An 8,780-nucleotide genomic window follows, 5' to 3' on the forward strand; every position below is an offset into this window, starting at 1 on the left:
ATCATTCTTCATATTAAACTACCCCTGTTTAAATCACCGTGTGGTTTCAATCTCCCAACTGAATCCAGAGTGCTAGAATCCAAGAACCAGTCTCTTTATTTATACAGAGAGGATGGAACTGGTCAGTGGAAGGTTTGTCTGTTTCCATGTCTTGACATCCTACCTAGTCTTCCTCCTACTGCTCTCTACTTCCACCCCCCACCACTTCATTGAAAATATTCTCTCCGGGATCGCCAATGACCTTGTTGCTAACTCTAATGGACGGCATGTTGGACCTCATCTGATTTGACGGGTCTGCTCCATCTGACACTGGCTGGTTGCCTTCATTTTGTGACACAACGTCTCCTGGTTTCCTTCTACCTCCTTGACAATTCCTTCTCAGTCTCCTTCACTGGCACGTCTCTCTGCCTGTTTCTTCAATGTTGATGTTTTTCCAGGATTCTGTGCTTGGTCTTCCTCTCACTCCCTGTAATTTCTTGTGTGACTTCTTCTCTTCCGGTGGTTTCAACTCCCGTTTACATCAGACACAGTCCAGATCTGTATGCTTCACTTAGATCTCCGATCTGAGCACGAGATCTTTCCTCTACACATTTTCACCATGACTCACAGGCAATTCAAACTCACCGTTCCCAAACTTAAATGATCCTATTCTCTGCCAGATCTATTTTCCTCCTCCATTTTCTGCATCAGTGAATAATACCACCAGTCACCTTGCCCAAGGCAGGCACCTGGCTGTTATCTCACATTTTCTTTCCCTCTCTCACTTTCAAAATTCATCAGTCACAAAGTCCTATTGATTCTCCCACCTGAATAGCTCTTGAATCTTCCAACTTCTTTTCATCTCTATGACCCATATTTTAGTAAGGGGGTGAAATCTGAATGAGTAAGTAGGAAACTTGTTCAGAAAATAAGTGGACAACATGAGAGGGTGCATTCTAGATGGTGGTAACAGCTTCTGCAAGAGCAGAGAGGCATGAGGCAGTGTAATCTGAGTCCATGTTTCCTTTACCATACCTGCCATATGGTTAGTTTTATGCATCAACCTAGCTAGGCTATAGTACCCAGTTATTTAATAAAACACTAATCTAGGTGTTGCTATGAAGATATTTTGTAGATGTGGTTAACATCTATAATTAGTGAACTTTAAGTAAAAGGATACTGTCTTCAATAATATAGGTGGGCCTCACCCAATCAGTTGAAAACTGAAAAAGTAAAAACTGAGTTTTCCTGGAAAAAAAGATATTCTGCCTCAAGACTACAACATTAACTCCTTTTTGAGTTTCCAGCCTGCTGGCCTGCTCTACAAATCTCAAGCTTGCCAGTCCCAACAACTGCACCAGTCAATTTCTTTTAAAATATATATATATATACACATATATATCTGTTATTTATATATATTTATATGTGATATAAATAAAAGCCCTATCTATCTACGTATCTATCTATCTATCTATCATTTCCCTGGAGAACCCTGATACATCTGTAAAATTCCTTCACTTGGCCTACTTGAATACTTGGTGGCCAAGGCAATGGACAGATCTATCTCAGAGCTTCAGACTCTGCCATTTAAATTCACCCACATTCAGCTAAATCACAAGATATGAAAACCAAAGATCATGTTTTTCATATTCTATGTATGAAGTCATGTGGCATTTGTGATAAGAACTGTACTTTTTAACAGTTGGAGAAATACTTTGTTGAAATGTTTGGTTATGAGAAAGAGAAAAAACAAAATATGTCAAGAGAAAACCAGTTTGGTTACCAGTCAATAAATTGGCCTGGCAGTTTCAGCACAGACTGGTAATTAATTTCTCCTTTGGGGAGAAAAAGAAAAATTAACTAGTTCAACACACAGATGGGAAGAAGTCAAGGCTAAATTCTACTTTTGGCTACTGTCTTAATATTCCCCCCCCCCCCTTTTAAACAGAGAAGCTGTGGGAGCAAGGAGACAGTGAGAAGTATCTTCCTACTGGCACATTTCATTGAATTTCTGGGGTTGAGAAATAGTAGAAAGAAAAGTTCTTGTCAAGTTAGAATCTGTAGCAGGCAGGAGAACCCATTAATACTATCCAACTATCTAGTGATTTGAAGAGGACATATTTGAATTAAATTACCCTCCAGAGATGATCTGGACTAGTTCAGTGGTCATCCACATTTTTGCAAGTGCAAATCAGTTTCCTTTTTAACAACTCCCCATCCTGAAATGTTACATCATAATCTATACTGAGGGAGTTATCCCCAAGCACATGCTCTTCACTCAAGAAAAAAACAGCAGAACCACTGACCCCCAGAAATGGTGCTGTGACTCATGCCAACCCCACAGTGCCTGCATAGAGCTCAGAGGATTCATTCCTTTGTTCATTAGTCAAACATATATTTTAGAAACTTTTTGTTTGTTTGGGGGGGGGGTTGCTCCACTTTCAGGGTAGAGGCAAGGAAGAAAAGCACAGGAATTCTTTTCAAAGATTTATAGTTTTGAGTAGAGACATGCCAATTTTAAATTAAACAAGTGGACTAAAAAACTTCAAGTCTAATATTGTATGATTTAGATTTTTTAGCTTCTTAACAGTTCCTTGCACTTAGAATGTGCATTAAAATACTTATGGAATGTATTACCTGAAATGTAATCCAATTATCAACTGAATTACATTAGAAATCACAAAGTAAGCTCAAGAAAACCATAATAATAGTATAACAATGGAGAACTGAAAATTTAGGGTAGGATTTAAACACATCAGTTTTCTTATCTGAAGTTTTCAAGTAAAATTTAATTTGACCTTTGTCTTAAAGATAGAAATTTGCCAAGCAACCAAGTTTGTAGGTCCTCTGCTAGTCTTATGACAAATGTCAGTGGTCTATTGTGGGAAGTTCCATTTCTGAGTCTCATCTTACCATTACAACTACCTCACCACCATTTTAATGCTATAAACATTCTGGAAAGGCACAAGGAGTTAGCAAAATAAGGTGTCGAGCACTTTCTTAGCACTCAAACATATTTTTAAGTTGAAAGGATAAAAATTAATGATATTTGGGTGGTGGTGGTAATTCTAAAACATTTTTGATAGGGAAGCTAGATCATTACACTAACCTGGAACCCATGAAGGCTATGGTGCTACATATAAATAAAAGGCTTATCTCAAAACTCCACTCATGGAATCTCAATCTACTCCACACAAAGGCATAAAGGATGTTGCCTCAGTTCTGACATCTGTGGAAAGCAAATAATATTGTAAGAGATTTAAACGCAATGACACAGACTTGGTTATACTGTAAATATCACAAATATTCTCATTTAATGGGATATTAAGTCCCTAAGAATAGCATCTTGACATATTGACAATAGCATATTGACACACAACAGGCACTTGAATGTCTGCTAAAAATATTAATTAAACAAGCATGTGATTGCTTTTATGTAATGGGGAAAACTTTCTCAGATTCTTTCATTATTTGGCAGTTGTTGGTCACATTTAGCACAAAAATTGGTATTTCAGCTCAGTTCCAGTTGAAATAACTATCCACTATTGGAGGTCCAGCCATGCATTGGTTTTGCATTAATGAAGGATTGTTTGGCAGTGCTGTCAATTCTGGACCCTCAAATAATTTATACAGTCATTCTATCCATTGCTGAATTACCAATGCTATAGGTGGATTTGCAACTGAGAGACCCTCCGTCTTTTTTTATGACTGCACCAACCCCAGAAAGGAGGGAACTGCAGGGGCAGGATTTGCATCTTGGTAGCAGCTGAAGTCTTGCCAAGAGCCTTTCTCAGGAATGGCTGCTGTGAGGACGAGTCATCACCCTCATTTGGAGGGGGGTGAGGATGGTGGCTAAGAGCTTCTCAGCTTAGTCTCTGTTCCAGAAGGAGGGAGGATACTGAAAGTGGAAGGAGTACGATGGGTGAGAAAGAAACTGGATGTAGCTGTGGCTATCAGCTCCTAAAAGGTTGGGCTGTTCTCAAGTGTCACCAAAGGAGAACCAAAGGTAAAGTCTGTGAACAACCACAGACATAACAAGAGGCTGGGAAACAAGACTTGGTCAAAAGGTTTAAGGACTGGAATGATTTATTCTAAAAAGAGACGCTGAGCAAGATGTATTGGGGACTATGTATGACTCAGTAGGAGGAAATAATTCTATGGTTGACTGAACACTTACGCAATGAGCCAGGCATTTTCACATACTTGATCACCATTTTATCTTAATACTAACCCTAAGAAGAATCACCTAATGGATGAAGAAACTGAAGCTCTCAAAAGTTAAGCAATTTACTCCAATCACACAGCTAATATGGACAAAGTTGGGATTTTCTTTCAAGTCAGCTTGACTGCCACAGCCTTTCCCTACATGGCAGGGACTGCTCTGTAAAGTATCCTATTCACAGATGGATTTGGTTACAATCCCAGAAGGGTAGGAGGTGGTCTGTATAAACATCTGATACAGCCTCTAGTTGCCCTGTGTCTGCTAATGGCAGCACCAATTGCACCTCTCTTTATTCCTTCCTACCCAAAACAGATGTCACACTTATTGCCAGGCTATAGAAGGACTTTCAATTCAACTCTCTCAGTGACTCCAAGACATAATGGTGGTTTCTACACACAAACACACACCCCTCTCAAAGCTTTTGGATCGAGGTCATATACTTTAATAAAACAGTCAGTGCTTTCCACTAAAGAAGCATAAGACCCTGACTTGGTCAGTGTTTCCTGGAGAGTTAGAGAAGAAAATGAAATGAAATAGTCACTACTATGAAGGTGCTTCAGGCAGAGACCAATAATGGTAAATAAATAACAATCCCCCTCATCACATCCTAGAGCCACATGTAGCACCATAACAAAATAATATTAGCTTAGGTCTGACATTCCTAAAAACAGGAAAAGCAGTTAGGAAAGGACAGGCAGATAGGAAACTGGGGTCACCTGGTCCAGTTCCTACATCATTCATGAGCAATCTGCCACCAAATGATCTTGGTTTAGACAAAACCAGGATTAGAGTCTATATTTCCCAGCTACTCTAAGATTATCCCTTTAGGCTCCCATACAGTATTAGTGCTTCCCCAGTCCCAGAAAATGTCAAGACTCACTCCCATTTACTCTCATTTATTCAGTTTCTTCAGGTCAAATACATAAGCTCTACTGTCAGTCATCCTATCTTTCCACTTAAATTCCCAGCTTTAGTCCCATATATCCTATGATCCAGCCCCACACGACTCCATGCTGCTTCCTGAACACTCCATGCATGCTCACGCCTACGGACTTTTGCTCATGCACTTTTCAGTACCTGGAATTTCCCCACTGCTTAAACTGGCAACTCCTATTCACCCTTCAGAACCCAGCTCAAAATAGTCATCTCTGTAAAAACTTCCAAACCCTGTGGTCAGTGGCAATTAATGTATAAATGTAGTGTGGCATTTATCATGATATTATAATTCCCTACTTCCAAAGAAATGCATATCTTTATTACATACACTGATTGTAAGCAACTGTGCCGCTTTCTCATCTCTATGCTCTATTCCCTTCTCTGTCACTTGACAGCAGAGGCACTTTCCCTTAGGAAGTACTTGTGATTCTGGAGCTCTAAGAAGAGTCATGAAGAACGGGAAGCAGGAGGCTAATCTCTTGGGACTTGCTTTGGGTTTAAGACAGAGATAAGTAAAAGGAGACTCTGGATTTCTACCTAGATTATACTCCCCAGGTTACCAGACTTGGAAAAGAGGCAGCAGTTGAGTGCAGAAACCCTTTCTAGAAATGAATCCTACATTTTTTTTTTTAACTATCCTGAGACTTGAACTGGAGCTTACATGAGAGTGAAAAAACTTCAACGGCTGCCACACGGTCACATTTAATTAATAATTGTTACATTGGCTTGAACTGAAGAAAACTCTCTGACAGTATGTACATTTTTCATCCAGATCTGGTCTTAAGTAAAACTTTCTTATGCAAACCCCAAAAGCTCCTCTACCCATGTCCCATTAGACTCTTGGGGCAAAGTCTCTGAAGGGTCCCTGTTATATGAGAAGGAATCAGGTGATTTCCAAGCATTATCCCCATGGCCCTGATTAGTTTCTGCAGCTGACTAGCTAGTTAGCCAGCAGGTGGGGAATGATGAAAGTGAAATTCAGCTGCTTGGGGAATAGATTTGAAAATGCCCAAAAGCTCAGGCATTGCCTGGGGAAGGAAGACATCCTGGAAAAATGTTCCGAGAAACTCAAATAAGAATAATTCTGCAGTGCAGACAAGTGGGAGAAAGATATTGGGAGTCTGGAGGCGATTAGGAAGGTGGCCAGACAAAAGATAAAAACTGAAAATTGAGAAAGCACCTAAATCAACTCTGCTTGACTTCTCAAATGTTCTCTAGGAGCAGCCTTGCTAACCACAAGTCTAAGCCCCTAAACTGCTCGTCACAAGTCAGAGAAGCAGGTACGTGACTTATAAAAGCCTGAACGAGCCCACTCTCATCTAAGGGTCCCTTATGTTCTTCCTCCCGAAGCTCATCAGGGATCCCAGCACCACAGCGAGTTAGAACTGCCTGTGACCTGAGCTGACAGCTGGTCCATCCCTCTTGGGGAAAGTAAAGAAAGCCAAGTCTTAATGAACTTAAAGAGTTTACTCAAGGTCGCACTGAAACCCGTAATCTCATTCTGGACTTCCTATGCCCTATACTGTCTCAATATTTGAAAAATACTAGTAAGTTTATACTAAAAACTATTTAATAAAGCACCATATTTTCAAGCGTAATATTCCTCCTCTCAACTCCTAAACATACCTTCATAGGTCATAACCACGCTTTGCCCTGAACAAACCACCTCATCCTTAAATGCCCTAAGGAAGATGTTTTGCTGGTTGAACCTACTGGCTTCACGATGGGTTTGAGAATATGTTTCAGTGCATTCACGCGCAGCATAATTTGGCGACCTGAGTCCCAGTCCTGGCGAGGCTCTGTGGTAGCCGCAGCCTCTCTGAGTCTTGATTTTGCCTACCGTAAAATGAGGGCAATAATATTTACCTCATGGAATTTTTGTGGCGATTAAATCTAAAATGAGCAGAAAACTTTTAGCACAGTGCCAGGCATTAATTCTCATTAATGCTAACGTTATTATTTGCATGCCCTTTCTTTTGCTTACATTGCTTAAAGTTTACCTATTTTATTTCTTTTATATTAGGTACTCAGTTTCCACCCATGTTTGGTGTATCTTGCTTGGTTTGCTTTGGATCTGTCATTCATTTTTTCAACAATAATCTATGAAGGGCTACTATGTGCCAGGCACTGCTCCTAATAATGAGGATGCAATAAAAAGGCAGACACAGCTCTTTGCTCTAAAATCTTCTTCCAGGTGACTGTGCTCACCAATGGGGGCTCTCTGATCACTTTGCTCTGACAACATTATGCTCTTAACATAGCAGGTGTGACATCTACTTCGTGTCCACATCTCACCACCAAAAAAAAAAAAAAAGGTATTTTGGATGCTATTATTTGGGGTATTAATTAGGGCTGCTTTAACAAAATAAAAATGATTATTTTAAGCAAAGCAAAAATGTATTTCTCTCTTATGTGGAAGTCTAAGTTGTTAGGTGGTTAGGGGCTGGGATGGGGTCATGACTTTGCTACTTGGGTTGTCTAGGGATCAAGATTTTCTCTGTCTTACTGCTTCCACATCTCCTAGGGTGTAGCCTTCATCCACTGGTCAAAGTTGGCTCTTACAACCACATCCATTCCCAGAGGAGCTCGAGGGCAGTGTCTTTTTAAGGGCATAACTTGGGAACTGCACACATGCCTTCCACTCTCATCCCATGGACTTCTGGGATGAGAAGTCCATGGGATGAGACATGGACTCCTCAATCATATGGTCACTCTTAGCTCCAAGGGAGGCTGGAAAATGTAGTCTCTAACTGCACAACCACAGGCCCAGCTAAGACTCAAAGACAAGTGGATATTGAAGGTCAACTCTTGGTACCTGTTGCAAACAGAGAGGCGGCTCTCCCGTGAAGGAAACTAGCCAACCAGCTAGAACCTCACAGACACAGGAGCCTCGCTAGACCATGCATGAGAATGACTCCACTGTTATATAGGAACATGTTCCTGCATCATTCATACACATGCTCTCTGCATAAACCATGTAATAGGGTATTTTCAGCTTTTGTTAAAAGAAGAGTTATTTATGTTTTGAGGATGTTTCATTAGTAACATTGAACGGGCTGTTGCCAGATACTTTTTTAGAACAAAAAAAGCTGTTACAGCCACATCAAATCTAAAATGCATGACATTATTGCAAAGAGAATTACTGCAACCTGTACTCTTCTCAAGGAGCGTGACTGATTAACTCCTAGACCTACTGGACCATGAGTAATTTCCACCAGTCAGATCTCAGTCACTAACAGACTTGTTAGTTTACTTTATCTCTCAGAACAAAAACCATAGTAATAGATGTTGTAGCATTTTATGTGAGCAACATATATATTCATAGATATAAGAAATTAGCCAATTTTCAATTAATGAAAAAAGGTATGACCTTTACAAAATTATCTCCTACTGGAGAGACAAGAACATTTGACTCTATCTATATAAAAACTTAAATTCAGTAACTTTGGACAAACACAATGTGGCCACACATATAACCTTCTCTTAGCGCTTTGCTAGCCCCAGAGTTGCTTCTGTTTACACAGTACTATTTAGCTATCAACTTGAATGAGAAACTGAATAAATGCCACAAGAACATCAAGTTTTCTATCATTGCACACTAAGGCCCTGTGACATCATCAATACTTAACATCTATTGAACTCT

The sequence above is a fragment of the Balaenoptera acutorostrata genome, chromosome 1, assembly GCF_949987535.1.
Source record: "Balaenoptera acutorostrata chromosome 1, mBalAcu1.1, whole genome shotgun sequence".
Classification (NCBI taxonomy): domain Eukaryota; kingdom Metazoa; phylum Chordata; class Mammalia; order Artiodactyla; family Balaenopteridae; genus Balaenoptera; species Balaenoptera acutorostrata.